The sequence below is a fragment of the Ostrea edulis genome, chromosome 5 (assembly GCF_947568905.1).
Source record: "Ostrea edulis chromosome 5, xbOstEdul1.1, whole genome shotgun sequence".
Classification (NCBI taxonomy): Eukaryota; Metazoa; Mollusca; class Bivalvia; order Ostreida; family Ostreidae; genus Ostrea; species Ostrea edulis.
In genome coordinates, this window is record NC_079168.1 from 33026480 (window position 1) to 33052024 (window position 25545).

Sequence of the window (25545 nt, forward strand, 5' to 3'; positions counted from 1 at the left end):
ATATAAGCCTTCAAATGCGTCATTGAAATAAAAAAAAATAGATTGGACAAATTAAAAAATAGTTCACTCTCCATTATATATTAGAATGCAGTGCTTTGTCAAATATTAGAAAAGAATACCTACACAGTAGGTATAAACACAAGACCTAATGTTATTAAATTTCATGAAACTATGTCAACCAGTAAGGTTAAAACACTTAAAAAACTCTGTATGTTTATCTAAAAAATCTATGAGTTAGTCTGTCCTCCTTAATATATTTTGTAAATACTTTTTTCACTACATGTATATTGTGTATTTGCACATACTCTGACCTTAATTATTCTTACTCAAATGTATGTTTATTTAGTGTACCTCATGTACCTTATATAATGTGGTTTGAGCGAATAAATTAAACTTGAACTTGAAACACTATTGCTATGTCAGGTCATTACTATCATTGTTATTTGTTTTACACATAGACAATAACCAACACTTGTTGATTTGTTACGCCAATAAAGAATTTGAATCTACTCTTCTGTATAAATCTATGACAATTACTTTGGGTAAACATTTGCCTGTAATGCCCGCATTGGAGGTACTGTTTCACTCAGACCCATTTTTATTTACTGTTTCAATCTGATTAATCAATTGAAAAAATCCTAATATTACCATATTTATCTTTTCCTTGTGTACTTTCTTTACATATATACCGATCCTCGTTCTTCACCAAAGGCCAGTTCAGCTAAATTACATGTATGCCACATTCGCTTTTTTAAAATTATCATTTTACATTGTGATATACATAAAAAGAAACCAGGAAAGTATATCATAGGCTATAAATCGCTCACCTGAGTCACCTTGGCCCATATTTAAAGATTTTCCCTACATATTTGCATGTAAAACTTTGATCCTTATTGTGACCCTAACCTATTCCCGGGGGCCATGATTTTACAAACTGAATCTGAACTATGTCAGCAAGCTTTCATGTAAATGTAAAGTTTTCTGGCCCAGTGGATCTTGAGAAGAACTAAGATTTATAAAGATTATCCCTATGTATTTGTATGTAAAACTTTGATCCCCTATAGTGGCCCCACCCTATCCCCGAGGACCATGTTTTTAACAAACTTGAATCTGCACTATGTCAAGAAGTTTTCATGCAAATGTAAACTTTTCTAGCTTGGTGGTTCTTGAGAAGATTCTTAAATGACCCTGCCCACCCTATTTTTGCGATTATCTCCCACTGAAGGGGGAATGGCCCTTCAGTTGAACAAACTTGAATCCCCTTTACCCAAGGAAGATTTGTACCAAGCTTGGTTGAAATTGGTCCATTAGTTCTAGAGAAGATGCTTGTTTTATATATTAGCATGTAAAACTTTGATACCCTATTGTATCCCCATCCTACCCTCATAGGCCATCTAATCAAACTTGAACCTACTTTATATCAGGAAACTTTCTGGTAAATCTCCACTCTTATAGCCCAGTGGTTCTTGAGAAGACTTTTAAAGATTTTCCCTATATATGTATACTCGCATGTAAAAATTTGATCTCCTATTGTGGCCCCACCCTACCCCCAGGGGTCATGATTATAACAAACTTGAATCTTCACTATGTCAAGAAACTTTCATGTAAATTTCAGCTTTTCTGGATCAGTGGTTCTTGAGAGGATTTTTAAATGACCCCATCCTATTTTTGTGATTATCTCCCCTTTGAAGGGGTAATGGTCCTTCATTTGAAAAACTTGAATCTCCTTTATCAATGCAATGATGATTTGTACCAAGTTTGGTTGAAATTGGTCCAGTGGTTCTGGAGAAGTTGAAAGTATGAAAAGTTTATGGACAATGAGTGATCAGCAAAGCTCGCTTGAGCTTTCACCTCAAGTGAGCTAAAAGGGGCACTTCCAGTTGTTAAGGTGAATTACTCAAGCCAAAAAACTGTTTCCCAGTATTGTATCCAGTTCCCCTGACCTTTTGATCCCAAAATTACTATCGCTGTCCCGTATACTCAATATTGATGAAAGATTAATTATTTCAATGTATAATGAAATGAAAAGAACCAAATTGACCATATTATCATCAACAAGAGATGGAGAAGTAGTCTTCTCGATGTGGTTGCAAAACAAGGGGCTGATGTGGGAAGTGACCACTCTTTAGTACTGGCAAAAATCAAGTTAAAACTGAGGAAATCAAGGAAAAAAGATCAAAGACCACCTTCAATCAACATCCAAAAACTCAAAGATACAAAAACCCTGAGATCTTTTCAATTAAAAATCCAGAACAAGTTTTCAACACTCATGGAACATCCTGATGAAATCGATATGGAAACTTTTAACAAAGTATTAATAAAAAATAGTCAACAAATACTTGGCCCAAAGAGAAAGAAAAAAGAAGAATGGATTTCAGATAAAACATGGAAAATAGTAGAAGAACGAAAAGAGAAGAAAAGTAAAATCTTATCCACAAAATCTAAGAGGCAAAAGGACCAACTCCAGGCAGAATATCGGGCTATTGACAGGGAAGTAAAGAGGAGTGCAAGAGCTGACAGAAAGGCAAACACTGAAAAGCTAGCTTATGAGGCAGAACAAGCAGCTTCTAAACAAGACATGCAGACCCTCTATCGAATTACAAAAACATTAGCAGGCAAATTTCTGTCATCAGAGCTACCAATTAAAGACAAACGGGGAAATGTACTATCAAAAGAAGAAGACATACTGAAACGCTGGAAGGAACATTTTGAAGAAGTATTTAATATGAAAGACCCAGAGAACGAAGCAATAATATTACCAGCCACGGACACATTAGATATTGATACTGATCCACCAAGTATAGAAGAGGTAAAAAAGGCAATCACCAAACTTAAAAATGGAAAAGCTGCAGGCATTGATCAGATACATGCAGAGCTCATCAAGGCCGAAGAATACTGGACACCTAAAATTTTGACAAATATCCTACAGAAGATCTGGGAATCAGAAGAAACACCATCCTTCTGGAAAACTGGCCTTATAGTTAAATTACCAAAGAAAGGAGACCTCTCAAATTGTAACAACTATAGAGGAATAATGTTGCTTTCTGTTACCATGAAGGTTCTAAGCAGAGTGATACTGGACAGAATTGCAGAAGTAACAGATCCCTTACTGCGTCAAGAACAAGCAGGCTTTAGGAAAGGGAAGTCGTGCGCTGATCAGATATTCGCTCTCAGACAAATTCTAGAACAAAGCAATGAATGGAACTCCCCATTATACATCAATTTCATTGACTTCACCAAAGCTTTTGATAGTGTTAATCGCCTAGCCCTAGAAAGAATCCTTCATCATTATGGAATCCCAGATAAAATCATCTCCATCATCAAGATGCAATACACTGAACTTAATGCCAGAGTTATCTGCGGATCAAGCCTATCAGAGGAGTTTAAATTGACGACAGGAGTGAAACAGGGATGTCTGCTCTCTCCTCTTCTCTTTACCTTCTGCATCGACTGGATTATGCGAAAAACAACTAGAAGCAAACGAACAGGGATTACTTGGGGTATGACAGAAGTACTTGAAGACCTTGATTTTGCGGACGATATTGCACTGTTATCTCACCGTCATCGAGACATGCAAGAAAAAACCACCCAGCTCGCAAAAACAGCTGAAACAATTGGCCTTCATATAAACACCTCCAAAACCAAGATCATGAAGGTCAATACCATATCAGAGGAACCAATCTCCTTAAATGGCACAAACATCGAAGATGTCACCAACTTCCCATACCTAGGAAGTAAGATCACCACTGATGGGGATTCAGAGGCAGATGTACAAGCTCGCATTTCTAAAGCCACAGGAGCGTATGCTGCTCTGCGGAACATCTGGAGGTCAACAAAGTTTAGCACCAACACCAAAATTAAGATCTTCAAGAGCAACGTGCTTGGGGTCCTACTATATGGTGCTGAATCTTGGAAAGTAACCAAGTCTATTTCCAACAAGCTGGATGTATTTCAGACCCGATGTCTCCGCAGAATATTGCGCATCTTCTGGCCTAACACCATCTCAAATGACGAACTGTACAAAAGGACAAACACCACTCCTCTATCCCAGTCGATCAGAAAGAGAAAATGGCTGTGGATAGGACATGTATGCAGAATGTACCCAAATTCCATCCCAAGGGTTGCTTTGAAATGGTCACCAACTGGCAAGAGAAAGAGAGGAAGACCAAGAGAGACCTGGAGAAGATCGGTGGAGAAAGAAATGAAAGATAACAACTGGAGTTGGGGACAGGTCCAGAAATGGGCGAAAGACAGACCAACATGGAAGTCTCTGGTGACGGCCTTATGTGCTGACAAGCACGAAGAGGACTAAGTAAGTAAGTAATAATGAAATGATGTAACCTTTAAAACTGCTCAACCTATTTTTTATACATATGTACATGTTCACTGCACTTGACCATTTGACCGCAAAATCTGTTGGGGTCACTTAAGCCCAAATCCTATTGATTTTTCCCCTTCATTTATTCCCCCACAAATAGTTTTTTTTTCTGAACCATTATATGAAATGAGACAAAACAAATTTACAAGATTTATTGCATATAAATTGTGTTAACCTCTTTTATAATATTTCAGGTGATCTAAAGCTTTCCTGCAATATCCAATTTCAAAATTTATCATCATTTTAAAATCCATGTTCATTATCTATGCCCTTAATACATGGTATGTTTCTCGTGACGACAAGAGGACCCGAGCTGAGGTTGGTACATGCGATTGTCATCAACAACTTCAGGATCAGTACAAACATTTTATCTTTCTGTGTTACATACACAAGATAGTAATACCAACAGAATGTACAGAAAATATATTTCATAAAAATTGAAAATAGACATGTCTCATCAAAATAAAGAAATATAAAAACAATTGCAGACAAAATTAATGTACGAAAAAAAGAAAATTAAAATGTCTACCAAAGGATGGACAGGATAATACTTATATACCTCCAACTTCATATGTGTGTGTGTAACAATTATATAAAGCATACCAAATAAGACGTGCTATCATTATTGTTTCTGATTTGTTGGGCTATAGACGTTGGACATCCATTACATAATTAATTAGTGTCACCAAGATAATTTCTAGAGATGGGATAAGACGTTAAGTCTGGAGTGGAATGTTTAAAGTTGAGATTTCTCCATCTCATTCTCCGTGCATCATGGCAGATGAAGGAAGTTTTATAACCATTAACCTCCATACTTTAAAGTCTCTAACTTGGTTATAAACAATAGTACTTATTGCAGATATTTGATTTTCTTCACATTTCCACTATAATACTCAGCAACAAACAAGTTGTCATTTTTGTCCACACATAAACCGAATTGATACTTCAGATCACAGTTATCTATATAGCGGAGGAACTGTCCACTCTGGTCCAGGATGTGGACACAGTGGTTACCACGGTCTGCTGTCAGGATCTGACTCTGACTGTCTGTTGTGATTCCGTAGGGGAGGAATGGTTCGTTTTTGGTAATAGAGGAATGACTAGTGTATCTAAATCGAAGTTTTCCAGCCTGGTTGACCACCACTACTGCACCAGCTCCATTGTCAGCAACACAGATATCCAGGGTTCTGTTCTCACTGATGTATTTAATAGAAGTATTTCCTGAATATAGAGGCTTACTCTCATCATCAAACTGGATTGTTTGTTTCTCTGTGGAACCTGAGTAACAGACAACTTTGGATTGCGTTTCATCATCACTGTACATGGTAACCAGGAGATCACCAGAGGAAGTGATACAGAGTTGACTGGATATCCAGCCCTGTAGTCTGATCACCTCCTCTGTCCACTCTTCACTTTATTCACAGTCTCTGTTTCCCAGTCAGTGTACACTAGATCCCCATCACTTGTCACTGCTATATCATGTGAACATCCCAATGATTCTGTTTTCATTGTATTGATAATGGTACCTTGAAGATTAAAGCATTTCATATCACTGACTTCTGCACTTGTCCAGAATTCTTCTTCACTCAGACAGGTAACACTGCGGAGGTTTTCATACCCAGTATTTATTGTAGTGACAAGCTCTGGTTCATCCATCAGTTCTTTGGGCGAGGTTTCTGCTTTCTTTAGTGTGTAGCCATCTTCATCTGTCGTGAATGATAATCGTATCAAAGATCCCACTGACTTGTAAAGCTGTTCAGTGTCTATCGTGTTGGGACTAAATGTAGGCAGTGAGACTCGGACTTTGGGAGGAAGTTTTCTGAATTCTTCGTTTTTGGATCTGTATTCCATGGTCACAGACACTTCATTGGATTCCTCCATTTTCTTCAGAGTAATCAGTGATTGCTCAATAAGGGACTGTATCTGCTTAATTTCATCCAAATGTTTCTTCAGAATTCCCAGGTGTTTGATTTTCATCTCTTCTATTTCATTTTGTTGATGACATTGTCAATTTCGTTGTGCCATTCCTCTCCATGTTTAGTAACGACTGTTGTAAATTTCACATAATCTCCATCCAACTTGGTTATTTGAGTTTCTACGTCAGTGGCCATTTCTTCATATGTTGGAGAAATAATGTTTTCTATCTCCTCTGAATCTTTTGTAATGTCTGCTTTTGTGTTGTTGTAGATTTCAGAAAGAATGGAAAATGTATGACTCTTGTGTTTATCTGTAGATATAGTAGTACACAAGGAACAGACAGACATGTCACATTCCTTGCAATGAAATTCACAGACTTTGTTTTGATGTGTACTACACTTTGGATAGATTAAGGTAGATTTTGGATTTTGGAATGGGACCACTTTGTGTTTGTCGTAGTCATCAGCAATGTGTTTTCCTATACAGGCAAAACACAGGTTGACGTGGCAGAAATCACAGTACATCTGTACTATCGCTGTCTCACAAAGGTCACATCGGATGATATCTTGGGCACTGTGGCGGGGGTCCATGGCTACTCTATATAATCTACAATTTGATGAATACAAAATTTATTCATTTTATTACAATTTTGATTAAATAAGTATACTAGTCAAAGAGTTATATTTAGACCTATCATGTATAATATATGCCATCAAATCGTCCATATACCGTGTCACATAGTCAGTAAATGCTTCTAACTATTAAATAACTTGATATTTAGTTTTCTTATTTCCTTTATTATCAACTTTGATGTGATGTTATTCGTAACAATATAAATCAACGTAAACATGTTAAAAAGGGGTCCGCGCCCAGGCCCTCCTCTAAATCCCCCACTGTTTAATAAATTTTGATCCAATGTTTTTAATTATATTGTGCTATTACCCCCTCCCCCTTACTACTACTAATGTCGTAAATATTAAAAACCAATCGACGAAAACAAGACTATTTGATTATTTTCTATTAAAAAGTTACTATTTGACTGAGCGATATACACGTCAATGTTCTTGTCTATATACGCCCTTGAAGATAAAGCTGACCCACAGATGCTTGGGTTCAGACCCCCCCCCCCCCTCCCCAGAATAAGCTACATGAGTTGATTTAATTATTTTTTGTTGAAAATATTTCTAATACATGTCAACAACGTCGTGCATACCCCTAAAGTCCAAAATAATTCAAAATAAATCCTTTTAGAAAAATACCCTCACTGGTTATTATAACAGACCACTTTCGTTTTAACTTAATTTTCCTTATTATTTTTCAAAAATTGAAAATAATAAAAATCACATGAAGGTAAAATTTACGAGATTATTTGATAAAGTATAAAGTTACCATTAACTTGACTATTTACCATTTTAGGCATTTAACAGCTGTTTCAAATGTTTAAACCGAGCGATATGCACGCCATATATGTCTATCCGCTATCTGAACAGCTGAAAATAAAGCTGCTCAGCAAGACTAGATATTCTTCCAATAAATCATAACATTACCTGTAGCAGCAGACTTCTCTATGGCGTAGCAATGTATCATTACACTCCCCTGTCGAATGGCGTGTCTTGTTTATGATTCTGTTTCCAAGGAGATTGTCCGTCCTAGAATTAGAGTTATCTCTCTTGTCTTAGGATATCCATGAATATATAGAGGATATCTATATTGCGTGTTTTGATATTTGGTTTATCAACGAGTTGATAGGGTGTATTTATTCGTGAGGCTTGCCGAGCGAATAAATACACCCTATCAACGAGTTGGATTAACCAAATATCAAAATACGCAATTATAGATGTTCTATTTATCTCATACGTCTTCTTTTCACTTAATTTTGAGATGATCACCCAGTATGGTAGAAACAGCTGATTGTATTTGTTTTGAATCCGTGGCTGACGTCGTGCTGTCTACCTTACGCGGGAAAAAATAGTGCGCTTATAAACCATTAATATACAGTACAAAAGGTCATTTTTATAGAAGAAAGCATGCATGAAAATTGTTTTAGAAGGGATTATAGTTTATAATTAATAATGATTTTGCCATTCCAACAAAGTAACAACTATTGACCGAGTATTTATTTTTTGACGTAGGCCTGACCTTCTGATAAAAGTTTGATGTCGTCGTCGTTTTGAAATAAACATGTGTAATAACGATCAATGAAAGTAATATTTTAATGCAGTGTTATTAGAATGTTCAACAGTTTACAATGAAAAGTAAAAGTGTTTGTGCATTTGGATTTTATTTACGTAGTTTCTTTGGATCTAAGGGCGAGAGGGAATCCCGAGGCACTTTAAATAGGCCTAGCCTAGTAAGTAAAGCTGTTGAGATTTGCTACATTTAATATGCTCCAGAAAAAAGAGACTGTGCTTGTCAATACTTGGTACCGCAGCATGTCGAGGTACTTTCGATTAGGCTTGTCCAGTAGGCCGTCGATTCATTGTCGATGATAATAGTGTGCACATATTTTTGTTTTCTGATCGTAATTTTGAGTAGTTACAGACCGAGTTGGCATTTTTGTGGCCGGTTACTTGCATTATATGTCAGTAAGGGCAACATCATTTTAATTTTGCTATAAAAGAAATTCTAAATAAATACAGAATAATAAGTTTTACGCCTTAATTCATGCATGGATATGCATAAACACAGAAAATATGTCATCCAAGCGGGGACAGTGTCAAAAGTAGTTCGGACCGGAAGTGCTTTATCAAACGTATGAGATAAACACAGGTATCTGAATTTTAAATAATGAGTATATAGATATAAATAGAAAAAGAAAAGAATGAGAGAGAGAGAGAGAGTTTTGTAAATGGCGGTATAGGGAGGACAATTTTTAACCATTTGACAGAAGTTGTGAGGAAAGAAAGTACACTATGAGAACAATATTCTGTCCCCACAATTACGTTCCCATCAACGTGATCCACAGCAAGTGAAAGATGTAGATACAAAATATTAGAATAGTGAGGACAAGTGGTGTGAGGACATGTTCTCGCTAACAGTCTCTCTCAAAACGATTTTTTTCACAACCCGAAAGAGACTATTAGATAAACTTTTTTATCTCAAACGTGTGATGTATATTGAGAGTAAGATAAAGCATTAGCTTTATCACACGCCCGTTTGATAAAGCACTTCCGGTTCCAACTACTTTTGACACTGTCCCCGCTTGGATGACATATTTTCTGTGTTTATGCATATCCATGCATGAAATAAAGCGTAAAACTTATTATTCTGTATTTATTTAGAATTTCTTTTATAGCAAAATGAAAATGATGTTGGCCCCACTGACATATAATGCAAGTTACCGGCCACAAAAATGCCAACTCGGTCTGTAACTAGATCTACTCAAAATTACAATCAGAAAACAAAAATATGTGCACACTATTATCATCGACAATGAATCGACGGCCTACTGGACAAGCCTAATCGAAAGTACTTCGACATGCTGCGGTACCAAGTATTCACAAGCACAGCTAGTCTCTTTTTTCTGGAGCATATTAAATGTAACAAATCTCAACAGCTTTACTTACTAGGCTAGGCCTATTTAAAGTGCCTCAGGATTTCCTCTCGCCCTTAGATCCAAAGAAACTACTTAAATAAAATCCAAATGCACAAACACTTTTACTTTTCATTGTAAACTGTTGAACATTCTAATAACACTGCATTAAAATATTACTTTCATTGATCGTTATTACACGTTTATTTCAAAACAACGACGACATCAAACTTTTATCAGGTCAGGCCTACATGTACGTCAAAAAATAAATACTCGGTCAATAGTTGTTACTTTGTTGGAATGGCAAAATTATTATTAATTATAAAATATAATCCCTTCTAAAGCAATTTTTATCCATGGTTTCTTTTATAAAAATGACCTTTTGTACTGTATATTAATGGTTTATAAGCGCACTATTTTTTCCCGCGTAAGGTAGACAGATTAAGCACGACGTCTGAGCCACGGATTCAAAACAAATTCAATCAGCTGTTTCTACCATACTGGGGATCATCTCAAAATTAAGTGAAAAGAAGACGTATGAGATAAATAGAACATCTATAATTGCGTATTTTGATATTTGGTTTATCCAACTCGTTGATACGGTGTATTTATTCGTTCAGCAAGCCTCGCGAATAAATACACCCTATCAACTCGTTGGATAAACCAAATATCAAAACACGCAATATAGATATCCTCTATATAGGTGTCCCTATAGCTATATCTAACACAGAACATTTTTGCCTTTTTCCTTTACAATAACATATCCGAGTATTCTCTTCAAAGCAATATGAGGACGTCGATCCTCACTTATGGGGTTCCATCGTCCAGAGAGAGAGAGAGAGAGAGAGAGAGAGATTTTTTTCTATCTATATCTATTTATTAAAATTCAGATATCTGTGGTACAAAGTTCAAATGCTTTATTGACGATTACCAAACATGAAGTGCACATCATAAATTAATATCATATACTAGTACACTGTATATGTAACATACTACACAATCTCAGATTAAACACAATATTAGTATCTCACAAATGGTCATCTCAAAAGCCTACAGAAGGTAGAAACTGACTATTCAGAATGACTTATGAGGGCGATCGGTGGGGAAATAACATATTTTGGATAAATTATTGGTTCTATATAAAATAATTTCATTCTATAAGGGGGAGGGGTATGTACATCAGATCTAGACAAGCTATCCACACTTCAGGTGCCTGTGATGGTGACGTCTCCACATGAGTGTTAAATTCTTGTGTGGAACGTTTAACAATATACAATGAATTTATCAGTAGGTTGATTGATTGTTTTGCGTCATGTCGAGAATTTTTCCCTCACTGAGACGTCCCCAGCTGTAGGTGAAGTGCCACAAATTTAGATTTATGCTTAGCGCTCAGGGTCGTAGCAGTGAGGGTTCTTCATCGTGCCGACGCCTCGTTTTAAAGGTCACATCCGAAAGATATGTGGTTCTCTTTTCTGTAATGCCGAGCGTTTGACGAAGGAGCAATCACTACCTACATGTAATTTAACGTCTTAGGTTTGACGCGGCCATGACACGAGCGGGCTCAAACTCACGGCCTCCCGGTTATGAACACTGTACCACTGAGCTACCACGACCGGTATCAGTAGGAAATCCCAGCGAGCATAGTACATATATGTATGTAACACATCATTGTCGCTAGTCACGGTTACTGAGTCTGGTAGTACCTACCCCACCTCAAAACGGAGACAATAGGCGTGGCTTGCGTCGATAGTAAAACATAAGTTCAATATTCACTACACTATAAAAACAATGTTTAGGTTTGGAACACTTTTTAAACGTGTTTAGTTCTAAACGTGTTTAGGATTGTGCTTATATCCTAAACGCGAAGTGTAATAAACATGTTCTACCCTAAACATGTTCAGACTGAGAACATGTTTAGCTATGCAAAAATACAGTATCTAAACACAAAATAACATGCTAAACACTTGCTAAACACATTCCTAAACGTCTAAACACAATCCTAAACGTCTATGCGTTTAGGTTTTGAACATGATAAGCTTAGTAACATTGTTGACATTAGTTTTACAGTCTTCATGTAGAATATTCCTGTCTTCTGTAAATGAAATTCGAATTGCAGAAAAAATTGCATGTCAGAATTGCCATACTTCAAACTGCTATAGTGTACCAGGCCCCAGGATCATGTAACAAACTCAGACTTAAGTCAAAATTTCAATCACATGTAAAACATTCATTACTTATGAACTGAAACTCTTAATTTGCATACACTAGAAATTCAATGAAACAGTATTGAATAGCAATTTTATTTTGGAATGATCGACTTCTCAATCATTTTATCACAATATTCAGATTTTGACTTAAGCTTAAGATGTTTCATGATCCTGGGGCCGGGTCCCGATAGTGACCATAGTGTACATCATACGCCGTATTGCAAGTATACACTGTCGAGGTCGATATCCAAAATTGATGGAACCATTAGAAGAGCCGTCTATGGGCTTCAACCCTTTCTTGTTGGAAATGAGCAGAGTTTAGGAGTATCCAGAAAATTTTGATCTGGAATTCCATTTCAACTTGAACAGGTCTGGACACATACATATTGAATTTAAAAAAATAGTGTAATTCATTGTCTCTGGTATTAGACGTGCCTTTAGTGTTAATTTAAACCAATGCATCACTCTTACTTTGCATTGGAACAAAATTCATTTAAATCTTGTGAAAGAGAACATCAGTTGCAATTGATGCCCCCCCCTTTTTTTAATTCAACATGTGACAGTGCCTGTTATGCGAAAACTAGCATATCAAAGACAAAAAAATTGTTGAAGTTGTACTTGCCGGATGATATTTAACCATGTATAGTTTACTTCTTATATGTGCATAAGTGATTTTTAATGGTTTTGTCTTTAACATGTATCGCGGAAATGTCAACCGTGTTGTTTCGGCAATTAGAATATAGAAATAGAGTTATCGGACTTGCAATGTAATTTGAGAAGAACCGCCCAAACCCGTGTAGTGATTTTGGGGGGTGGATTTTTAGTATTTCTGGTCGGGCTCGGAGTCCTCTGAGCCTGCACGTGATTTTCTCTCTCTCTTACCCGCGAACTCTAGGCAATCGGATGTGTTTTGGAAAGTGCAGCAGTGTAGTTATTGTATTTGTTAACCCCTTGTAAGTTGTTCTGTGTATTTGTGAATATATCTGTTTATAAGTGTTTTCCGGTGTTCTTTGTGTGTAGGAAATCACTTTACCCGCATTGTTCGATTTGAAACATCATGGATCCCATAGACACAGTTTGTAATGCAATTCAAGGGATATTCTTGCTAGATTTTGCAATGTTATTCTCCTATAATAGAAGAGAAAGCTACTATTTAAGACTCTTTAATGCTGTGGATTGAGTTTTAAATAGAAGGTTAGCAAATCATTTTGTAATTGAGACAAAGTCAAAACCTAAATACAAGGAGAACTAAACATGTTCAAAACCTAAACACAAAAGAGGTAAACGTGTTCAAAACCTAAACACAATAAGGGTAAACATGTTCAAAACCTAAACATAATAAGGGTTAAACATGTTCTACACCTAAACATAAAAAGAATTAAACATGTTCAAAACCTAAACACAATTAGTTAGACGTGTTCCAAACCTAAACACAAAGAGATTTAAACATGTTCAAAACCTAAACACATTGGGCTGAACATGTGCAAAACCTAAACACAGAAAGTTTTAAACATGTTTAAAACCTAAACACAGAAAGTGTTAAACATGTTTAGATTTAGAACGCGTTCAAAACTGTACACAAGAAATGTGTTTAACTTTGTGTTTAGGATCTAAACACCAATTTTAGAGTGTAAGGTTAATGTCAATTGGCAAATAAGCAATGTATATCTCAAACTGAACAAGATTAGGCGAAATGGTTATGATAAAATGACATTTGGATTATATTAATTGGATCTTGTTTAATGTCCCTCTCGAGAATTTTTCACTCATGTGGAGACGTCACCAATACCGGTGAAGAGCTTCAAATTTAGGCCTAGATGCTCGGCGCTTACGGCCATTGAGCAGTGAAGGTTCTTTAGCGTGCCACACTTACCGTGACACGGGACCAACGTTTTCAAGGTCATCTTCGAGAACCCGTGACATCCACACCTGACGCCGAATGTTTGTCGATGGAACTCTTTTAACGACTTGGGTCTGTTGCAGCCGGGATTCGAATCCCGACCCTCCGCATGCGGGCGAACGCTCTACCTCAAGACCACCGCTGCGACGGTTTGGAAAGAATTTGTATAACTATAATGCATCTATATATATGAATATATAAAGAATGAGATGATAAGCTTATAGACAACACAGTTCTGAATACAGATAAACATGTGCATATGAAAAACATCTACAACAATAAGCGCTTGGAACCGACATTTTGTGGTCATGTTAAAACAAACGATATCGTTATCCGGATTCCCGGGTTACTTAACCCTTCTATTGAACATGAAATCACACAAGACACTACTAATTTGTCAAATGACATCAACTCTAGTAATAATTGAAAAAAAAGTGAAATTGTGTAAACAATCGATGCCGTTTATAAGGAGAAATTTTTATTGTTTCTCTGTCTCTAGCACAGAAAACCATTGGAGACATTTTTCCTCATAGCTATCAATCTTGACTCTATCGGGTGTAGAATACATCATATATGCCAAATACGTAGTTTGTCGGGGAAATTTACTTGAACATAAGCAACACATGATATGTCCTCTGGCATCTCTCTACACTAAATATTAAACGATTGTGATTTCAGACACGGTACTGACTACTTGTTGTAGTTTTCAGCTGACCTCTATAACCTTTTACACTACGAATTTGCCAAATGACATTAACCTTAGTGAATATTGAAATTTTGTTTTACATACATATAATATTCTCGCTGGGTTTCCACAGATAAAAGAATTCATTCATTTTTATGGTAATAATACGAGTTTGGTCCCTTTGCTTTACATGCTATTGAAAATGGTGACACGTAATGCAGTACTAAAACCTCTTGAAAATTTTCTTCCCTTTGGAACAGTTACAGTATACGTATCGGTATATCTTGTAATAAATTATGAAGTCCAATATTCAATTATTAAAAGCATAACGAAAACGGCAGATGCCATCACAAAAGACATTAAAATCATGCATCGTTGCAAATTGTCAATGTTTTGGGAATGGTTGCATCCTACGTCATACTTTCGGAGATTGGTTGTATCCAGAGTTATATCTTAATTATCATTAATAAACGTCTTAATCGCAAAGTTTTCTTCCGGACTTTTATGGTATACATTTGTAATGATTTTGTCTTTTCAGTAATGTAATTGAATTTAGGTCTCCCTCGGGATGGGGGGAGGGTGACTTTTGTTAAATGAGATGTATATAAGTTATATAATTATAAATCTCCATCAAGTGATAAATATGGGCCTAGTCCAAACTATTATAAGTATAACTAACACTGAACACCTACATAATTTTGTGCTGATCATGTTGTAACCCAATCTCGGCTTGCCGGAAAGACCGAATGTGATTTTGCCTCGCTTCGTTCTTGAAATTTCCATAAGGCTGATTGAACAAGCTCCGGTTGCCTCAGTATATTCCGTTACGCTACAACTCCATTATCAATTAAATTAAACCAGTGGTTCTTGAGATGAAGATTGTTTAATGATTTTCCCTATATATTTGCATGTAAAACTTTGATCCCCTATTGTGGCCCCATCATACACCCGGGGGTCAAGATTTTAACAAACTTGAATTTGCATTATGTCCGGGAGCTTTCTTTTGAATTTGTACTTTCCTGGGCCAGGGGTTCTTGACAAGCAGATTTTTAAAGAGTTTCCCTATACATTTGTAAGTAAAAGTTTGATCCCATATTCTGGCCCTATTCTATCCCTGGGGGCATTATTTTAACAAACTTGAATCTGCGCTATGTCAGGAAGCTTTCATGTAAATCTCAGCTTTTCTGGCTCAGTGGTTCTTGAGAAGATTTTTGAATGATTTTTGTGATTATCTTCTCTTTGAAGGAGGCATGGTCCTTCATTTGAGAAAACATGTATCCTCTGTACACAAGGATTACTTGTACCAAGTTTGGTTAAAATTGGTTGAGTAGTTCTGGAGAAAAAGTCGAAAGTATGAAAAGTTTACAGACAGACGACGGGTGATGAGAAAAGCTCACTTGAGCTTTCAGCTCAGGTGAGCTAAAAAGGGTGCCACCAGGTGTTAAGGTAACTCAAGCAAAAAAAAAAACTGTATCCTGTATTTGTATCCAGCTCCTCTGTCCTTTTGATCCCAAAATTATTATCGCTGTCCCGTATACTCAATATTGATGAAAGATTAATTAATTCAATATGTAATAAAATGAAATGTTGTAACCTTTAAAACTGCTCAACCTGTTTTTTTTATACATATGTACATGTTCACCGTACTTGACCATTTGACCGCAAAATCTGTTGGGGTCACTTTTGTAAAGCCCAAATACTATTTATTTTTCTCCTTCATTTATTTACCCACAAATTAAAAAAAAAATTGTCTGAAGCAATATATGATATGAAATGAGACAAAACAAATTGACGTGATTTATTCCATATAAATTGTGCTCACCTCTTTTATAATATTTCAGGTAGTCTAAATCTTTCCTGCAATATACAATTTCATAACTTTATCAGCATTTTCAAATCCATGTACATTATCTATGCCCTTAATACATGGTATGCTTCTCGTAACGACAAGAGGACCCGAGCTGAGGTCGGTACATGCGATTGTCATCAACAACTTCAGGATCAGTACAAACATTTTATCTTCCTGTGTTACATACACAAGATAGTACTGACAGAATGTACAGAAAATGTATTTCATAAAAATTGAAAATAGACATGGGTCATCAAAATAAAAAATATAAAAACACCAGCAGACAAAATTAATGTACGAAAAAAGAAAGAAAATTAAAATGTCTACCAAAGGATGGACAGGATAATACTAATATAGTTCCAACTTTATTTGTGTGTGTGTGTGTGTGTGTGTGTGTTGGGGGGGGGGGTTTAAGAATTATATAAAGCATACCAAAATAAGACGTGCTATCATTATTGTTTCTGATTTGTTGGACATCCATTGCAGAATTAGTGTCACCAAGATAATTTCTAGAGATGGGACAGGAAGTCAAGTCTGGAGTTCATTTATTCTGTCTTTATTTCCTCACATGAACAATAAAGAAATGAAATTGTTAGAAAATTACACAAATAAATATGAAAATACATATACTACGAAATCAACAAGGAAAACAGAAATGGGAGACAACGTATGTACATCAATTACAGAAGATGATAACAAGATTGTTGGCTAGAGTGTTGTACAGTTGATGTGTAACTAGGTAGAATTAAACAACGGAAAAAGACGTAATTAACTATGGTCAAATGTGACGCAACTGTCTGTTGTACCATGCTGCACATCCCTTAGAAAGCGAAAGTTAAGAATATGCAAGCTGGATCCGTCATTACGGGAGATAGTGTTTGTGAGTGTTCTAGCACCTAATAGAAAAAGATAAAGGTCCTGAGGAGAGAGACCGCAAAGTTCGGCACTAAGGAGAATATCATGGTCAATCACTGTATCCCATCAAGCATCTCGGATAGCGACTGTACCTAAACAGGTAGTTGAGATATGCTCAAAAATGTTTGTGAAATTGTTACCACATATGAGACAGGATTTCGGTGGAGAGTAAGGAAAAATCCATAATTTGGTAACAAATTTACAAATTTCTATTTCGTGAACGTTAAAAGGAATTTTCCAGATAGCTTGCGGAGGTCTTCCTGTTGTAATGGTATTGAATTGGACGAAGGAAGGATCTGAGAGCATCCGTTGACGTCTTGAGTGTAGATGGAAATCTGTGATTGCTGCTTTGACACTTCTTTTCCAATGGCACTTTGGAGGAAAGTAACCATCTTGCAGATACAGTAAGAGATGATGATGAAGGTTATACTTGAAGAGTAAAGCGATAACATCATGGATAAAACCGAATTGTTTGAGTCGGTGTAGAAATATCTTCTTGGTAAGGGTTTTGGAGTCCATCTCGCATAACTGGCCACAAAATTGGAGTTAACTTTTGTCTATTTCAGATGAGATTGGTAGGAGTCCAAGTAAGGATTCACAAATGTCGGATCTAGTGTGTTTTGGGAGACACATTGCATGTTTGCAAATAAAGTGTTGAAGAGTACTAAGAGCTTGGAAATCTCGTTGAAGTAAATTGGACCAGAGTTCACATCCGTATAGGATGGAATGGAAAACAATTCTGTTGTATAATCGCGATAGAGTATCTGGATTAAGGTGTTCTTGTATTTTGAGAGCAAAATAAACTTGTCGACCATTCCTGCACGCGTTGGCAATTTTCTCAGTATGAACAAGTTTTGATTGAAGAAGAATTCTTAGATGGTTGTATGTTTTGGATAAATGGACAGGTTCAGTGCCGAGAAACCATAAGGAAGAATCGTCATTTTTGGCAGATGACGGAGTAAAACGAAGAACACTAGATTTGCCTGCGTTGGATTTAAATCTCCAGTTTGTGGAATTGACATTAAATCTCCAGTTTGTGGAATAGACAGATGCTGTAGTGAGAATCTTCTGGATAGCAGAAGGAGATAACGCAATGCAGGAAATGTCGTCCACGAGAGCAGGATTGGAACTAACGATGTTGTATATTCCCACATTGGGACACTGATTTTGAATTTCGTAAAGCATGTCATTGATAAACACCAAATAAAGGAATGTTGAAAGTATTCCTTCTTGATGAACTCCTTGAGAAACAGTAAACCAATTGGAGTTTGTGTGGTTTACTATGACAGAACAGGAGGTATTAGTATGGCAGTCGTCAATAAGGGTCCATAGACGACCAGAAACTCCCAGGCGGTTCAGCTTATACGTAAGACTATGTCTCCACACCGTATCGAATGCCTTCTGTGTATCCAAGAAAGCGACATGTATAGGACTACCAAGTTCTATGTTGTGATGTATAGTTTCTTGTAAATTAAAAGATGCAGTGAGACAGCCGAGTTTCTGTTGGAACCCTTGCTGTTGAATGTTTGAAAATTCTATAGCTGAAAGAACGTGACACTTTATTTTGTAGAGTAGCAATTTTTCGAAAGTCTTTAAAAATCATGGGAGTATGGCCATTGATCTATAACTATCAGGTGATTTCCTTGGTTTGTTGCTTCCTTTGTGTATTGGGACGATAATGTCTTTTTTTTCAAGATTCTGGGATTTGGCCAATTTTGATAATTGAGTTGAATAAATGTTGCATGCACAGTTTGATAACCATTAACTTCCATAATTTAAAGTCTCTAACTTGGCTATAAACAATAGTACTTATTGTAGATATTTGATTTTCTTCACATTTCCACTATAATACTCAGCAACAAACAAGTTGTCACTTTTGTCCACACATAAACCGTATGGATACTTCAGATCACAGTTATCTATATAGCGGAGGAACTGTCCATTCTGGCCCAGGATGTGGATACAGTGGTAATCACTGTCTGCTGTCAGGATCTGACTCTGACTGTCTGTTTTGATTCCGCAGGGGTAGAATGGTTCGTTTTTGGTAGTAGAGGAATGACCAGTGTATCTAAATCGAAGTTTTCCAGCCTGGTTGACCACCACTACTGCACCAGCTCCATTGTCAGACACACAGATATCCAGGTTTCTGTTCTCACTGATGTATTTGATAAAAGTATTTCCTGAATATAGAGGCTTACTCTCATCATCAAACTGGATTGTTTGTTTCTCTGTGAAACCTGAGTAACGGACAACTTTGGATTGCATTTCATCATCACTGAACATGGCAATCAGGAGATCACCAGAGGATGTGACACAGAGTTGGTTGGGTATCCAGCCCTGTAGTCTGATCACCTCCTCTGTCTGTCCACTATCCACTTTATTCACAGTGTCTGTTCTCCCATCAGTATACACCAGATCCCCATCACTTGTCACTGCTATATCATGTGAACATCCCAATGATTCTGTTTTCATTGTATTGATAATGGTACCTTGAACATTAAAGCATTTCATATCACCGACTTCTGCACTTGTCCAGAATTCCTCTTCACTCAGACAGGTAACATTGCGGAGATCTTTATACTCAGTATGTATTGTAGTGACAAGCTCCGGTTCATCAATCAGTTTTTTGGGTGAGGTTTCTGTTTTCTTCAGTGTATAACCATTTTCATCTGTTGTAAATGATCATAGTATCAAAGATTCCAGTGACCTGTAAAGCTGTTCACTGTCTATCATGCTCGGACTAAATGTAGGCAGTGAGACTCGGACTTTGGGAGGAAATTTTCTGAATTCTTCGTTTTTGGATCTGTATTCCATGGTCACAGACACTTCATTGGATTCCTCCATTTTCTTCAGGGTAATCAGTGATTGCTCAACAAGGAACTGTATCTGCTTAATTTCATCCAAATGTTTTTTCAGAATTCCCAGGTGTTTGATTTTCATCTTTTCTATTTCATTTTTCATTTTGTTGATGACATTGTCAATTTCTTTGTGCCATTCCTCTCCATGTTTAGTAATGACTGTTGTGAATTTCACATATTCTCCATCCAACTTGGTTATTTGAGTTTCTACGTCAGTGGCCATTTCTTCGTATGTTGGAGAAATAATGTTTTCTATCTCCTCTGAATCCTTTGTAAAGTCTGCTTTTATTTTGTTGTAGATTTCAGAAAGAATGGAAAATGTATGACCCTTGTGTTTATCTGTAGATATAGTAGTACACAAGGAACAGACAGACATGTCACATTCCTTGCAATGGAATTCACAGACTTTGTTTTGATGTGTACTACAATTTGGATAAATCAAGGTTGATTTTCGTTTTTTGTATGGGACCACTATGTGTTTGTCATAGTCATCAGCAATGTGTTTTCCTATACAGGCAAAGCACAGGTTGACGTGGCAGAAATCACAGTACATCTGTACTATAGCTGTCTCACAAAGGTCACAGCAGACGGTATCTTGGGCGCTGTGGCGGGCGCCCATGGCTACTCTATATATTCTACAATTTGATGAATACAAAATCTATTAATTGTATTACAAATTTGATGAAATAAGTATACTAGTCGAAGAATTATATTTAGACCTCTTAGGCCAATTAAAGTTAATTGATAAATTTATCATCCCCGCCCGCCCCTCAAAAAAGGGCCCACCCTTTTTTTTGTTTTCGCAAAAAATACGATTTCAAACATGCTTGCTTCCTAGTGACATGGGTAAATGATTAAAGTCACAGGATGTTGGTTGTATATCTTCTACTAAGGATTCTTTGTGTGATGCCTTTTGTCATTAATTTTTTTTCTCCGGAAATAAAAATTAAAAAAATAAAATCCTCCCACCTGCCCCATATTTTTTGTGACCCCGGATGATAATTTACTAATTAAGTCGAATTGGCCTTACATAGATCATATATACCATCAAATCGTCCGTACCGTGTCACAAAGTCATTGCTTCAAAGTATTTAATAACTTGATATTTAGTTTTCTTATTCCCTTTATTATCAACTTTGATGTTATGTTATTCGTAACAATAGAAATCAACGTAAACATGTTAAAAAGGGGGATGGGGCCCAGGCCCTCCTCTAAATCTGCCACTGTTTAATCAACTTTGATCCAATGTTTTAATGATATTGTGCTATTACCCCTACCCCCTTACTACTACTAATGTCGAAAATAATAAAAACCAATCAACGAAAACAAGTCTATTTGATGAATTTTTAGCCGGGCTTGTAAAGCTCTGGCTATAGGCATGAAAATCGTTAGTTTTACTTTAAATAGCACAACAGTGAAAATAAACAAAAATCAGTAGAGTAGCTGTTTATGATACATGGTGCTCGTGTTATTGATGATAATTCTAACATTACATGTAGTGGCTATACTTTAATCTACAACCTTATTCTTCATGTGTTGATATGTACATAGACGGACCCAGAAATTTATGAAAAAAGTGGGGAGTGGGGGGGGGGGGAGTGGGGGGGGGGGGGGTCCTTCATACGAACGTTTAGACAGTTTTTATCCCCTCTTCATACACCCCCTCTGCTTTGAGGTTAGCTCAACAAAACAATGAAACAAATGTCAGACATCGATAATTTGTCATAACAACATGGAACACTCGTGTCATGATTGGACACTATGACCTAGCTATACTGACTACGATTTTAAAGAAGATCTGCACCGGTACATGGGGCAAAACACTCGATTATAGCTAACACTTCAACCATTCATAATCTATGTTAAAATCCAACCACTCGATACCAAGCTAATTCCATGTTGCGTATTTATTCTCTCTCGAAAAATTTGAATTATTTCTAAGAGAAAATATCAGAGAGAGAACTACTAATGATAGTAAGGTTTTTTTTGTTTTAATTCATTTAGATTTCTTTTTCAATTTACACCTTCCGGGCGCGTAGCTGCTTATACGCAAGTACGCAACTGCGTACACATAATGAGAGAGAGAGAGAGAGAGAGAGAGAGAGAGAGAGAGAGAGAGAGAGATCTGCCATTAAAATATATCCTTGCCCCAATATATTAGTTCCGATTTATATATTAATCAACATCCTTCATTCAAATTCACTTTAATGTACAGGCTGACAGCATATACACGTTTGTACATATGACTCTTTTGCATTAGGATACACGGTGGTACTTACATGTAATACATTAAGTATTATCGTATTCAAAATGTCTCATGCAATTTAAACAATGTTTGAGTGCATGTTCTGCTTTTTCATTCTTTTCTTTTTATTATCATTTTTATAAACACTGAAATATTAACAATCATGTATGCTGTATGCCCAAGAGGGCCCTAATTTGGAAATAAATCATATCGTATCGTAGTAGACGAATTTAGGATATTCTTTGTTATCAGTTACATTTACCGTATATATACCAATTGAAAACAACGAAAATAAGTGGACAACACAATTAGAAAAAATAATGTAAAGTCAGTCCAAGAACATACATACGGTGAGTTAGCATTAAAAACACTTTAGAAAATAATTTTGTATTTCTAATGACATTTATTGTATACAGAAAAAGAAACATTTGGAGTTTTAATAAGATAAAATTCAAAAACTTTAATATCATTTCCAGATATTTGAAATTTTCTTGAAATGGAAAGTTTAAAAATGCCTTTTAGCATATTTCTTGGACTTTCACATTTTATTCTTTGAATTTGAATTATGTTGGAGTTAATTACTTTTACGGATTATTCTAGTTATACTTTATCCATAACAAAATCAATGAATAACAACAAATACTTCATTTAGCCAGCTGAGAGCGCGTATTTTCTTAAAACATCTTCATCTTGGCGTTTTAAATTTGTTGGGAGTAAACTTCAAAAGAATGAATTGTGTTTAAATTTTAATAATGGTAGACGATTGTTGCAATTCAACGCACATTACGAATTAGCTTTTTCTCTGAAAAATAGTTTGGTGGAGGAATATTATAACACAAGTAAAATACAAGTCAAACATTAGTAATGAAAGCAGTGGTGGATTTAGAGGGGGCGGGGTCCCGGACCCTTTCCCCTTTCTGTTGCCCCCCCCCCCCCAAATAACAACAACAAAATCATCGATAGACCAGGAAAAGTATAAGATTTGACACTATACATACAACAAGTTTATAAGGATAAACAAATGAAGTAACCGTAAAAGCCTCAAAATCTTTTTCATATAAAAAAAATGGGAAATTGAATTGGTATATATGGAGAAAAATATTGCAACTATGTTACATAAGGAGGGCGAAAATCTTATTGCTCTCAGGCAGTCCTTGCTCCTTGTCCTCCCAGAATGTTATCATGATGGGGTTTCTGCCTCAATTATTCAGGCCAAAACGTACATGTATTGCCAACATCTATAAATATACTTAAATGATGAAGATTTTTCAATAATGCTGATTAATAAAACATGTTCCTGCTTTATTGCAAAGCGTCAAACTTTTCAAATCCTATGCTGTTGTAAAGTTAGTATCTACATAGTGATTGACTGTACCTCTTTAAAGAACAACTTTGCATAAATATATCTGAAATTACAAGCCTAAGGGAACTATTAAAAGTGATTTGAAAAGAATATTTTGCATTTCGAGATCTGATATTCATGGCACGATGCTCAATGTTTGAAAACCTTGTTTTGCATTGACATTTGATCTTACATTGCCGTATGTAGTTGATTAAAATGAAAAGAGTTAGATATTATTCGTTTTCGAAACCAGCAACTTTATGATTCTTTCGGTTTACTTAATTTTTATATCAATTTTAACATAACGTAATTATGTACCAATCTGTATTCATATTCTATAGTTTCTGATTGAAGAATTTTAGATTGTGATGTAGTTTTATATCATGCTTACTTGATAATACAAGCTAATTGTAGAAAATTGTAGTGAACGTCTACCAGCTGTTATCTATAGATATTTTACCTCTGAATTTTATCAACATTTCATGATTGCTTTTATGTTTACATGCTAGGTTTTTTTTATGGTTTTTCTCCTATTTCAAAAGCACATGTATATCATGTTAATGACAATGAAAGTTTATGCAACACAGCAACATAACTGTAATAAATATTTGACGCAACTTGACAATTCATTTCAAATTCAAAGCACTCTGTACAAATCAATGAGTGTCTAAAAACATGAGAAATATGTAAGTAAGTATCTCGCACATGAAAACTTGATACATGTATTGTAATGTGCAAACACTACCCATCAAATCTAGATTCTTTATGGATACTGTTTCTCTGCTCAAATACAATTCTCCAGTTTATTGTTTTACAACTCTTACCTGCTGCATGTTCTGTTGGATTTAAAAATATCTATAAGTAATTACCTATGGAAGTTACAGTACTGCGATTTTACGTAAAAACCACTAGAACAAATGAACAAGGTTTACGTTTCAAAACCTGTTCTACTGAACTAAGAAACTCAAGCTATGGAGAGGTATAAAACTTTGCTATCATCCGCCTCGATTATACAGTATAGTATGTCATTATGTAAGCCCGGCTTTCAGTACTTTGATTAAAGTTACCATTTGACTAAGCGATATATACACGTCAACGCCCCCGAAGATAAATCTGGTCAGCAAATTCCAACTTTCGTTTTAACTTAATTTTCCTTATTATTTTTAAATGTCGAAAATAATAAAAATCACATAAAGGTAAAATTTACAAGATTATTTGATTAAGAATAAAGTTACCATTAAATTGAGTATTTACCACCGAGCGATATGCACGCCATATATGTCTATCCGCTACCTGAACAGCTGAAAACAAAGCTGATCAGCAAATCACTTTGAAGACTATTTAATCTTCCAATAGACTTATGGTGTAGCAATGTATCATTACATTACCTGTAGCAGTAGAATTATGGTGTAGCAAGGTATCATTACACTCCCCTGTCGAATGGCCTGTCTTGGTTGTGATTCAGTTGGAGTGTAACCGGAACCAGTCTGTTTGTATACCCACAGTGCCCCCTACCTATATCGAACTCTGCAGGGCCATCACAAACTTAATTATCATTTGTTTAGAAAGTCACTATAAATTCAATTCAATTCCAAATATATTCATAGGCCCTTGAATTTAATACAAGCAGAGCACACTGCATATATAAAATACATGTAGTAATATGTATACGGTGTGACCGTTGGACCGAGCGAAGCATGTAATGGTCATTGGAGTG

At 36.0% G+C, this 25545-nt stretch overlaps 1 pseudogene; it reads right to left on the minus strand.

Annotated features, from left to right (window-relative positions):
* Nucleotides 1-4517: 4517 nt before the first annotated feature.
* Nucleotides 4518-25345, minus strand: LOC125651473 (uncharacterized; annotated as a pseudogene).
* Nucleotides 25346-25545: the final 200 nt, after the last annotated feature.